The 11,182-nt window shown below is 39.2% G+C and overlaps 1 protein-coding gene across 1 annotated transcript in view; it reads right to left on the reverse strand.

Annotated features, from left to right (window-relative positions):
• rph3aa (rabphilin 3A homolog (mouse), a) overlaps positions 1-10,810 on the reverse strand; it is a 28,832-nt gene extending 18,022 nt beyond the window's left edge. The window contains exon 1 of the mRNA XM_060895616.1: positions 10,692-10,810. The gene's annotated coding sequence lies outside the window, so the exon portion shown is untranslated. The remainder of the gene's footprint in view (positions 1-10,691) is intronic.
• Positions 10,811-11,182: the final 372 nt, after the last annotated feature.

Below are 11,182 nucleotides of genomic sequence, written 5' to 3' on the forward strand. Positions count from 1 at the left end.
TTGTTCAGTTCAGCTACACGATGATGGTTCTCTACAGCATCATCATTAACACGAATGTAAAAGCTAAATGTTGCTGCTGCAATGTTGAAATGAACCAAAGAAAACAAACACAAACCCCCACAAAAATTCCGACTTCATATTGCGGATGATCTCCTCATCCTCGAGTGACATCAGCAAGTGACGTTAAATCAGTGTGCATAACGCCGGCATTATACAAAATGTACTGTAAATAGAAGCGTTTGCAAGTGATGAATTATCATACAGACATATGAGCATATTACATCTATAAAACATTCATTACTCAGCACAGTTAACTGGCTAGATTTCTTCTCCACTTTGTAGCTTGACAACACATGGTGCAATTTAGAGGTACTGCAAATGCAGCATAATTCCCATTCTCATAGCATTATGGGAAATGTTTACCATAAGTGAGCATAGACCTGGATGTCAATGAAAGAAACAAATTGAGAATTTTCTAATTAAGATTCTTATGTAAATTCTAAGCAAGACTATCTAAACAGTATTTTGCAGACGGTTCACACTTCTCCTACAGCAGTGCTGACGGGAGGACGATGTACCCTCCAACAATAAATCCATTGAGAAGAAAAATTTTAAATTGACTGACACTTTACTGTTAATAAATCCTGCAAAGAGTAATGAAGGGTAATGCTGGAGTCAAAATTGACATGCTGGAGTATAGCAATTGTGTCCTACCCCACACTATATCCATAATCGTAGATAACCAGATCACTACTCCAATACACTAAACCACCTAAGTGCATAACATGACGCTTGCCATTTTCCATGACCTTCTACCATACCTTATTTGGTAATTAAGGTCTATTGAACCGCGGGTCTGTCCGAGACCATGTGTACGCCATTAGGTTAGGAGTATATTGAGCTCGTAAGCTGAGTAGTTAAAGTCAGGTGTATAGAAATGAAATCGAAGTACTGTTTTGTGTTGGACAAACAAGATTGCAAGAACGGTGTTTCACTGACCCTCATGTAACTGGATTGTATTACACACCCTGCAACTTGTAGGGTGAGTGTAATGTCAAGCTGCTGGCCTGTGTCGAAGTCAGTTTATTAGTGTAATGGGATCTATCAATAAGAGCGAAATACAGATTTATAGATGCTTTATTACATGCGTTACTTGAGAGTGGACCTTAATAGTTTTTCATTCATTTTCAGTCAGGGTGACAGTGAATCTAGAGCCAATGGGTATTGTAGGATTACACACTTAACTGGATATCAGTTCATCACAAAGCCACCACATACATACACACATTTTAACATAGTAAAATATTCAATGCTAATTTTTTTCCTTTGAGTGGTGGGAGGAAGCCAGAGAACATGGTGAAAAATTACTCAGGAGTCAGGAGAAGATCCATGAGATTTTAAGCTCTAAGGTGACGATGCTTCACCGCGATCGTTTTCGCGAACGTCTTTAACTCCGTAAAGAAATAAATCCTTGCATGCCTATTATGCCAATCTTTCTAAAAAGCTTGTGCCTGGAGCAAAGAAAATAAAAATCCGTTTTATTGTTTGAAAATCTTGACACGTATCACCACCTCTGCGGAATATTCTCCTACACAGCTACAGTGAGATAAAATTAAAATGTCTGTGGTGTGCCTTTTGACATTACAGTATGCCTTATCATCAATGAGTCAGTGTGCTGATCTTTCTAGCTGAACCGCTTTAGTCAGATTCAGCTTTTGCCCCATGGAGGCATGCTAACCACTGATTGAAATGTCGAGGAGAGAGTGCTGACAGTGAGGGCGACCTAGCAGAAGACGTGACTGATTGCTGTCTGGGGGTGGAGGGCAGGGAGGAAGCATGGCAAGGAAGGGAGGAGAAGGAAAAGAGGGAAGCAGCCAGAGTGTAAAGTAGGGAGAAACACAGATGAACGGAAACTGCACCACATTCAGCATCATTGTCACTATTCATCCCATCAGAGCTTTTCAAAGCTGGCAAATCAGAAGGAGCCGGGATTCACGCCCTCGCTGATAGTTCGACAGTCAACTGACTAACCCTTAAAAAGAGAGACTTTAGGGCTTTTTGGATTTTGTTAAAAAAAATTATTATTAAACATCACTCTCTTCAGCATGTTGTAACGGGGGGTATTAGAACATGCTGGAAATTTTTCTTTGTTGTCTATCTTTTGAATTTGAACACATAACTACTTCTGGAAATGAGAATGCATTCTGTGATAACTCAGAGTCAAACATAAGATCTATATATGGTGCGTCTGAATCTTACATAATACCACAAACTCTGCAGAGTGCACGCTATAAAAACACTGGCAAATTTGAGATCATTACCTACAAAAATGCCAGATGGTTGTTGTTGTTTTTGTTTTTTTTTTAATATTTCTAAATCATACACAATCACCCTTGGCCAATTAAAATGCCCTGTCACACAGGACATTCAATCTGGATCCGAGCGCTAGCTATGGATCGTCTGTACCAGCCAAATGACATTAATTTACAGGCCTCTAAACCTCTAAATGTCATTTACTATTGAAGTATATTCAGGACACTGGACTAGAAACAAACGTATTATCCGCATCATAATTCAGTCATCACCTTTATAGGTGCAAAGAGCGGATGTACTAATTATTCAGAAGTAATGAGCTTCAGGACAAGCTGAAAAAAATTCCAGTAATGCCAAGAATATCAATCTAGATGTGGAATTTCAAGCCAATATCTGACTGGCAGGAGATAAAATGACAGATTTCCTATGAACGTACAACACGCTCATTTAAAGAAATAAATCATAATAAGTGAGAAAAGATCGATAAGGTCATGTATATGTGTAGCCGGAGTTTGTAATGAAATATGTTACATTTTAGTAGAAGATTTATAAAGATAATATGCAGGGAAAATAAAGTAGTAAAAAGTTTACAATATACAATTTTTCATTTCTTGGTACGTACTTCTACTTGGTTGTACTACTACTATAAGGTCTACACTAGAGGTCTTTTGTTTGCATGCAACAAGCCCTTGCACAATTGGAGATGACTGTGCCCATTTCAAGACGATTTCACACAGCGGGACCTTGCTGCCAAAACAATGTGCTGTGAGCAGCGGTAACACAATATGCTTAGAAAACTGATTATATGCTACTCTGGTACTAAACCGCACATATAGCGTCACCTCCATTCTCAGTCTCGAAAGATACGTTTGGCAAATCCATGTGTTTGTTCACACTCGAGTGACTCCGGTGCCAATCTTTACACCCATCCTCAGCTGTTCCAGCAATCCCCATGTTATTTGACTTTATTGAAGGCTCTGACGGTGCGACGTATTGGAAAACCCCTGGGGCACCCAGACAGTGTCTAGTCACCTCTATCTCCAACACCTGCTCTTCTTATCCGTCCAAACCCAGCTCTCCTGTTGGTATTTCACAGCCTCAACTACACCCAAAAAAAAAGAAAAATGAAAACTCCACCTAACTAAGTTTAACAGAAAACATGATGTGTATGGAGTACAAGGGAAATAGGTTAATGAAATTCATAGATCAAAAGCGAGACATGGAGTTTAAATTTGGAATGTTATTCAATGGATGGGAGGGGAAGTGGCAAGATGAAGACTATTCTGAATTCAATAACGTTCTTACACAAACTAATTTAAGTAAATCAAAGTCGCAGGGAGAAGACGGGAAGAGAACAATACTGCATGACTCAAAGAATGATAAACTGTCAGAAATTAAGTATGTCCATCCATCCCTCCATTTGCTGAACTGAACCTGGAATTTATCCCTGGGAATCAGGGCACCATGGACTAGGTTCCGAGCCATCGCAAGGCACACAATCACACAACTATTCACGTTACTACACACAACATAGAGATATCAATCAACCTACAACATCTCTCTTTGTACTGGGGAAGGAAACTGGAGTACCCAGAGGAGTGGTACTAACCACTAAGCCACGTCCAGTTAATTCTATTATACCAATGTCTGTGCATAACTTGCTGCTTCATCTTTAGTTATTAAATCTTTTCTTGTTTTCGTGTGATTAAAACTCATTAAAAGTTCCCTGTGCTTCGATGTACTGACTGGTTTTAATCTTCATCTGTTCGTAATTCTGATAATTGACTGCCCCAATAAAATGCACTGCACTTCTGTCCTGCCTCATTTTGCCTGCATTCTGCAATCATCAATTTTATCTCACTTATTACTGAAATCCCAATTATTTATCTCAGGCAAATTAAGAAAAAAAAAAACAGTCTGTTGCAACTTATTCATTTATTATTGTATGGCACACAGCCATTTATTTCACACTGTATATTCAAAGACCATTCCTTCAAACAGCGGGGTTTTTTTTACAGCTTAGTCTCACTAATTAGGTGTTAATGATTTGAGTGCTAAATATAAAGACAAATAGAATGAGAATAAATAATGAAACAAATATGCCAGGCAGCAGATTCATTGCCAATTCCTACCCACTTGCTAATTTGCCCCTATTGCACGGCGGCTATCATCAGCGGAGGTCATAGAGGAACACATTTCCACTGCAACGCATTAACCCACCACATCTTTTGGAACTTCTGCTTATGCAATGGTTGTAGTTCATTAGTTTTTTTTTTATATTCACATTTTTATGTGCATATAAATAGGCCCAATCTATCTGGGATGACCAATGCTTCAGAAGCTAAGATGGAATTTAAAGGAGATTTTAATAGATTTTACAGGAAAATGCACGAATTCTTACAAAAGTCTCAAGAGCTGAGAGTTGGGAGTTGATTCGAAAAAATCTGTTCATTTGTGTCAACAAAGAAAAGTGGCCCAGTTTGCTGCAATCTTCTTGGAAAGCTTCCAGTGGAGGGATTTGTTTCCATTCAGCCGCAAGAGCATTAGTGAAGTCAGGCACTAATGTTGGGCTTTTAGATTTGGCTTGCAAATGACCCATCAAGCTCACCCTAAAGTTGATGATGGGGTTTGAGGGCAGGGCTCGGTACAAGCAAGGCACATTCTTCCAATCTGCTTTCAGCAAATTAATTCTGTTTTTTGCTTTCAAGACAGGAAACCAGCCATAAAGTGGAAAGCAGACTGTTGTCTAGACTTGTATTCTGTATTGCTCAGGGGATGGGTGTCTAGTCAGTACCATGAAAACCTGCCCAAGACTATTATTCTTCTGTGACCACATTATATAGCTGGCATTGAAGCCAGCATGTATCGAAACAGGTCATTTTCTTCTAGCATCCACTGTCAGGCAGTGAGGTGTGACTCATCACTCCAGAAAAAGTTTCCACAGCTCTAGAGTCCAATGACAATAACTTTACATTACTCATGCAATCCATCTCTAGCATTACGTTTGGCGATTCTAGGTTGCATGTGGTTATTTTGTCATGCAACTCAAAGATACTTTCTTCTGATGATGGTCTGAAAATTCTGCAATCAGCATGTAATGACACCGTACCCATATAAGTATAAGTGTGTGTGGCCTGACACTTTATGGCTGTGCTCTTCATGCTAGACTTTTTCCACGGCGCATTAACATCACTTAAGCAGGGAAGGTATAATGCAGGAATCTGGTAAAGTGCCAGTCGATGATTGTCTGTGAGCTCTGCAGTTTTTCTATTAAGAGATCACCTCCATGGATGCAGTATAGCAAAAGGATAAACAGTCAGTAGATGAAAATGAGTGAATTCAGCAGGACAGGACAGGACAGGACAGGACAAGACAGGAAGAGATGAACTCTATAACCAATAAATGAGACAGCTTCTGTGAAGGGATGAGTTGCCTTGGGGCAGAGATACCGTGATGATAAAACTAATGCAATTCTGTTCCTGATGAAAGAAGAGACAAAACGTTTCATGGCAAGGGGTTATCTAGAGAGAGATGGTACCAAACACCGTTGTCCCAAGGTGGAGATGGTGGGAGAAAGAAAAAAGACCCTATAGAAATTAACAGAGTTATCAGGTGTGCCAAGAAAGAAAGTAAAGAAAGTAATTCTGCCGTAATAAAACATAAGCTCTGTTTTGGCTCTCAGTAAAGAGATTCCAAAGAAATTTACATAAATACACTAATCTGATTAATCAGCTTTTAGCAATAAGTCAGGGTTAGGGTTCAATAACTCCATTACTCACAATAATGTCTTTTTAAGCGCTTCCAATTGCCAAATACTTATTTTAGGAGTTTGCTTTGAAAAGTTTTGCTTTGTCACTGTTTGCCACGTGTTGCATTAAAAAGCCGGTGGCATTTATTATTGTTGTGCTATCACTTATTACACATGTGCATGTTAACACTAAGCATTTCTCATGCTTAGGCAATAATAAAACATTAAAAAATCCAAGATGATGATGTCCAGATAACGGGCTTTGTCTTAAAAATCGTTGACAGGAACAATCCTGGAAGCGAAGGTGAAATAAAGGATTAAAGAGTTTCCAGAAATGAGGAGAAAATGAAGAGATGGAAAAGTCACGCACAGACACTGCCAGTATGATGCAGAGAAATGGTATGATCTGTGTTGACATAGCAACCGATAATGGGTAAATACGGTTGACAATGGGTACAGCCGAGCAAGAAGAACAAGGAAAGGGCAATAGAGAGGATAATATAATGTCCTACTTCTAAACTGTAACTAAAGCATCTGTGTCGTTATCTGGCTTTCAAATTTCATTTGGCAGATCTGTGTTTGTTCACACTTGATTCACAGCAGTATTGATGTCTTACCTCAAATCCGCAGCTGTTCCAGGTAGACTTGTATTATTGTCTGGCTTTATTGAGGACGCTCATGTCAAGATGTGTTGGGGGAAAAAAACCCTGGGGGACATCCAGACAGTGTCTAGTCTCTTCTAACTCCAACACCTGCACCTCCTTCATTTCGTGAAACCACAAATGCACCACAAATCCATATCAGGTAGTGATCCATGGAGCAAGTCGTGAGGCCAGTAATAAAGTGCTGGTTGCTAAAATATTTCTGTGGCTACACACAGACAAAAATAAAGTTTCAGCACGTAAGTGAGAAAAAGTACAAGAGTTTAAGGAACTATCAAAAAGCCCTTGGGCTTCCTGGATGTCAGGATTGCAGTATAAGAGGGAAGAAGAAGAACCAAAGCGATGCCTGCAGCATCATCACTATTTTTATGGGACACAAAAAGCAGGAATAGGCAGAGATGATGAAGCAATGAATATGGGAGGATATAAAGACTAAAGGATATGATGAACATGGAAAGAGTTTGAATGAAAGGAGAATGAAAAATCAAGGATATAAAGAATAGAATGCAGCAGATGTGAGGAGAGATCAGCTTTAAGAAAATCTGTGGAAATCCCCAATCAGGCATTGCTGGGATGATTATGGTTAATTAGATGTGCTAGCTGGTCCAGACAGACAGACAAGTCATGAGGAAAAGCTGAGTCGTTACGGAAGAGGGCATTGTCTGATTTCCTCCTAGCCTTCAATGACTCATGAGAACAAAATCTGTGATCATTTATTTAGACGAGAGATGCACAGAACAATATGAATAAATGACCATGGTGAGCAGAAAAGCATCTCAGAATGTGAAATACATCAATCCTTGGGCTACAGCAGTATAAGTGCACATCAAGTTCCACTTCTGTCAGCCAAGAACTGTGTACACGGACATTGGAGAGTTGAAGATTCAATAAAAAACGCCCAGGCAATGTTGTTCCAATCTATCAAGGTAGTGTGAAGCCGTACCCAATGAAGCCTCTTGCTCTTGACTGACGGGAGAGGAAATCAATTGCCCTTCTGCTGTCGTATTCAATAGTCCCCAAATCTTTTGATGCACTGCTCGATTTTCTGCTTACCACGTTTGTAAAGAGTGGCCATTTGCGTCACTACAGACTTCTTAACTTCTCCTATGACTGTTCTGCTTCTTACTTATATAATATCCCCAAAATGTGTTATTCTTATGATGAAGATTAACCCTTTGGTAAAGATCTCTAGACACCGTTGGGGATAAAATCGTTCTAAATTCACTGCAACATCCTACTGCAGGTTGAGAAAGTTCCAAGAAGCAAAAGGCTGTTCATTGTACAGTAAAGGTATGTTTCTTTATGTCCACTTCTATTTCCGATTCAGGATCTATATCAAAGCTTTGCTCATACCTGTTACTGATACTGAACCGATACTAAAAATTCTCATAATCTTCAGTAACTGCTTCATACTAGTGGATCTGGAGGCTATCCCAGGAACACTGGGTGTGAGGTAAGACTACACCCTCACTTGGACGCCATCCGTCTTAGTAGCAGTTCCTTCTCCTGGCATAGAACAGTGGACTAATTTCTGTGTGCACTTTATTCTTGGATTTATGCATGGTCTAATACATAAAGCAGGGAAAGCTACAGTGCTCAACATTAGCTCAAGGGATTTTGTTATTGCTGGAATAAAATCTTTCTGGTGTACGATGCTTCCGAGTACAGCGATGCGTGGTTTGCTACAGTGCATTGCTGGGAGAAAACCCCTGTCACTTAGCATCCACTGCTTGTTGTGTTACAAGCGTAACTGTCACTAGCCCAGGGAAGGGAATGGCAAATTGACATGAGGAGGGGGGGTAAAAAAAAAATAAAATAAAAAAGCAATGCTGTGTGGGATGACTCTGGGCTAAAGGGTCCTTATTCTATGCTCAGGTCCACTACAAAATACGACTTTGGAGGGATGAGTTTTTCTGCAAAGATCTGTGCCTATTATGATTAATGAATGATGACAGTCTAAAATCACCATTCTGAAGACTTTTTCCCTCTCATGAGATTACGCCGTGCTTTAAGCCTAATACTGTTTTTACTACACCGGCTATATTGCAGGATGCAAAATAACACACTGTGAAGCATGTGCTTGACCATCTGCCTGAGCTGGAAGAAACACACACCTCTGAATGTAGAGTGTTTATTAACGTCATAGCTGCCATGCCTCTGTGCCAGAGCTTCACTCCAGCACCAACAGGCAACAACAGATTTGTCCTGAGCACATAAAATAACAATAATAATAATAATAAGTATAATAATCATGCATTTCCTATTTGATTTGTATGTTAATTTCATGGTTTTGTTGATTCATTGCGGCTTCCTCGGTGTGAGGAAAGCCCTCCTACGACACGTCAACATAATGTGCCCATGCTTGTGATGAGACACGGGGTACAGAGGGAGCGTTTAAGCAGCTGTTCAATCTCAGCTCCGTATTAACAGACAGAAGGCTTTAAGCTCTTTGTTTTTCCTTTGCTACGTTTACGACGAGACCACATTTCATCCCATATTGCTCTGACTATAATGCTTTTATACAAGACATCAAATTAAAAAAAAATAAAAAAAACATGCTGACTGGAAATTTTTCAGCACTGCTGTAGTGCCTGCATCGTTAAAGATACCCACGTGAGTCCAGTGCAGCACATGACTGACTTAAGACAGACCGCAGATATTAGAGATTTCCTGATATTTCCAGAACTGTTGCAGAGTTTAAAAGTGGAAACATGACCTTTTGGAGAGACGTTCATTCCCAATTTTTTTTTTGTTTTTTTTTTTAGAATTCACTTTTTCTCAACTCTCTTTCAGCACATTGGCTTTGGCCACTGTTTTTACATCATTAATATGCATGAATCCTAATGCGCCTTTCCCATTTCCAAGCCACACACACATACTACTACTGAGTTCAGTGTATACCTGCAACGTGCAACACTGCTTTCTCAAACATCTTTTTTTTTTAAATAAATGAATAAATAAATGAATATTAAAACAAAGATAAGAGTTTAAATAAGTAAAGTTTAGGATGAATCTGTGACTAGCATCATCACATCCTCACACCCAACATTTACCAGGAAAATGTGTATAACAAAGAAATATTATTTTCAGCCTAATGAATAATATAGTAGATTTTAAGTCTTGTCGCTAAGAGAGCAATCACTTTTTATTGCTTTTTCATACCATCGGGCTCACAGACTAAAAGCTAACAGCCTCTGAAGAGTCAGGTCTCCTTATTTAATACACCGATCATGAGTCTCTTGAAGGTGTGTGCAAATCCCCGTAGTGCTGCTCCAAATTACTATTGTCGAGATGCTCTGCACCTCTATGGTCACACTCCGAGAATGAACAATGAGACCCGAAGGTATGATTCAAGAATTTATTTTCAGTTTACTTCTTTTAAAGCAATTTATCTGTCTTTGTATCATTTTTTATATATATATATATATATATATATATATATATATATATATATATATATATATATATATATACATAGCATGCAGCAAAGTGTATTTGCTTTTGGAATAGATCATATAATCCTATAGTATGATGGTCAGGTGAAAATCTAGCAATAATTGTCAGAAATTAATGAATACTTGCAGATAGATAATTGGTACAAATGAGAAACTCCTTGCATGATAAAAAATTGCATGACAAATTAATTAATACTCGCAAGCATTGATTGCAAAGGAATAACTGCAGTCAGAGCAGTGATTATGGATGATTCAAAATACTTTGTAATTCGTTTCTAAGCTAATCTAAAGTAGCGCTGTTTACTGCTTTATCATTTCAGACCCTCTGTTTATACATCATCTATACAGCATTGTATAGGATATGAACAGTCTTAGTGTCCGGGTTATGTAACTAGAATCTAAACTAAATTCAGGCAACAAGAAAATCATATTCTGCTTTTTTTTTTTTTTTTTTGATTACGAGTCAAACTGAAGTAAAGGATGAACTTGGTGAAGGTTGGGAAGAAAACTTACCTCACGACTGATGATCGGCGCTGCGTTCCGATGCAGGAGAGAAGAGAAGGAGGAGAGAAGAGAAGGAGGAGAGAAGAGGAGAGGAGCTAAATGCCTGTATGTGTCTCCTGCACACACTGTCTGTTCAATGTACTGCTGCTCACAGAGAGAGAGAGAGAGAGAGAGAGAGAGAGAGAGAGAGAGACCTCCACCCCCTCCCTCAGCCGCCTGCATTAAATCACAGAGTTGCTGAGCACAAAAGCTCCTACCTACCGTGCACAAAGGCTTTTTCTCTCTTACAGTGAATAATAGCGCTCTTAATTGCTATCGGTGGAAGATTCCTAGGTGATTTACTCTTTGTCCACATTGCTATGACTCCGCTCAAATACAGTAGGTATTAATATTAATATGGGTTTATTTATGCAAAGCGTATAGATGCGCAACGCTCACACGGCACACACCCCTGCCCCCATGTCTTACTTACATTTCACTCATTTGGCTGACTTAGATGG

The sequence above is a fragment of the Tachysurus vachellii genome, chromosome 20 (genome assembly GCF_030014155.1).
Source record: "Tachysurus vachellii isolate PV-2020 chromosome 20, HZAU_Pvac_v1, whole genome shotgun sequence".
Classification (NCBI taxonomy): domain Eukaryota; kingdom Metazoa; phylum Chordata; class Actinopteri; order Siluriformes; family Bagridae; genus Tachysurus; species Tachysurus vachellii.